A 2080-nucleotide genomic window follows, 5' to 3' on the forward strand; every position below is an offset into this window, starting at 1 on the left:
ACGTGTTGCATTATCACATCAAGGGCTTTTAATGACTTAAGCTTTAACTTAGTATGCGTATTAATCTGAAGATCACAATGAGGTCTAGGAACCCCAAGACATTGCCACTATTAAGCTTCTCTACATGCAAGACACCCTAAAAGAGAGTGGACATTGAGCACCCACGGAACTCACACTAATCATGCAATCCTTCCTTGGTGATGAAAAGAAACAAAGTCTATAAACTTATTTGGCAGACGCTTGCACACCCTCGATGGTATGGATAATGCAATTTTAAATGAGGTGAATTGGTAGGTGTGCCTCAAAAGATCATGCCTCTGTGAGTAATTAAACAAGAAATATAACCTTAGGAAGATGTGAAAAATATAATCCATATGAAGGTTGTAGAGTGGTTGGTTTTAAAAGCCTCATTATATAATATGGAAGGTCACACATGTTAGAGTTCTCCACGCACCATCTACCGTCTCTATATATATGCCTCCCACACCCTTCCTCTATTGAAAAGTTGTTGCAGCTTTGGACAACTAGCCATACCATCTCTCTCTCTCTCTCTCTCTCTCTCTCTCTTTACGGCTTTCGTGATGGATTTTACTCATGATACGTGGATGGGAGGGTTCTGTCACATGGATTTTAGTGAGAGTACCAACCGAAGAGAATGCCTCACAAGAGAGTACCCATAGAGAAGGTGTTTGATGAGGGCATGCACTGAGGGGGGATATGTATAGAGGAAGCCTCAAAGGTCGAGGTGTTGTGCAACTAAAGCACAAAGTTCTAAGCATTAGGTATTGGCTTCTTTCAAAACCTAGTTACACAAAGGGCAAAATAGCAATGTCATTATTCAAAAGGAATTCATGCCACTTATGAAGAATTCGTGCCACTTGTAGTTTGTTCACGCGATGAGTGACGAGAGTGTGCATGCACGGGGTAAAGTCTAAGGTTTACACATTAGGTTAGGAAGATAATAATCTCAATTGGCAAGTTAGATCATACTCTGAAAATGGGATAGGCTTCATTTCAAACCTGGTTACACAATCGGAAAGATTGAAGTTTAAAAAACAATGTCTTTATTCAAAAGGAATTCATATGCCACTTGTAGTTTGTACACGATGAGGAGAGAGGCAGTCTAATAAAACTAAGAGAGGGTTTTGCGGACGCTGGCCATGAGGCTTTCCACCTCACCCTTGTCAATGCCGAAGGCTGTCTCTAGCACCTCCTCGGGCAGGGGTGGGTATGCGTCGAAGAGAGCGGCGGCGAGCTGCGAGGTGCCCGGGTTCTGGCTATTGAGGGCGGAGATGGCGAGGGCGGAGTGGTGCTTGTCGGGGTTGAGCTGGAAGTGCACGAGGCCGCGAGGGAAGACAAAGAGATCGCCGGGGGAGAGGGTCTGCTCGAAGAGGGTATTGTTGGGCGTGGCGGTGACGAAGCCCACCTTGAGCGTGCCCTCGGCCAGGAACAGCACCTCGGTGGCACGGGGATGCACGTGGGGCGGGTTTAATCCCTTGGGGTCAAAGTCGATGCGGGCGATGGACAGGCCCTGCGTGTTGAGGGCAAAGAAATTGGCCGCACTGGCCAGGTTGACGGACACGCCCAGCCCTTTCATAGGTTGGCCGGGATGCTCAAGCATCGTGAACTTGAAGTCCGCGTCCTGCACCTCGTCGGTTGGCTTGCAGGCGAACCCGTTGAGGGTGATCATGCTGGTGTTATCGGCCACACAGAAGTCCTGCAGAGGGTCTGCATCCGCGGCCCTCACTTCTAGTATGAGCGTAGAGGAGGCCAACAGCATCACTGCGCCCAGAAGAAGCAAGCTGCTGGCTGCTGCTGCTGCTGCCATGGTTTGAGGAATATTGTTGTGGGGAATGCGATGCGATGAGGAGCTTGGAAAGATTTGAGCGCGGCTGAGATGATGAGTATAGGCCTCTCCTCATAAGCTGGTATTTATGCTCTGCATGACATCCACTCGAAGGAACGAGTCCTAATATCCGCTCCAAGAAGGAACCAGTCATATCGCTCAAGAAAGAGTCCATGTGCATCGTGCCGCTTCGACCCAGTCGTTCCCGGCCAACGAGTCCTGAGGTGCCGGAAG

At 48.8% G+C, this 2080-nt stretch overlaps 1 pseudogene; it reads right to left on the reverse strand.

Annotated features, from left to right (window-relative positions):
• Positions 1 to 1132: 1132 nt before the first annotated feature.
• Positions 1133 to 1690, reverse strand: LOC147613613 (germin-like protein 8-5 pseudogene; annotated as a pseudogene).
• Between the last annotated feature and the right edge of the window lie 390 nt (positions 1691 to 2080).

This window comes from Cibotium barometz, chromosome 43 (genome assembly GCF_041138505.1).
Source record: "Cibotium barometz isolate CiBa-2024 chromosome 43, ASM4113850v1, whole genome shotgun sequence".
NCBI lineage: Eukaryota > Viridiplantae > Streptophyta > Polypodiopsida > Cyatheales > Cibotiaceae > Cibotium > Cibotium barometz.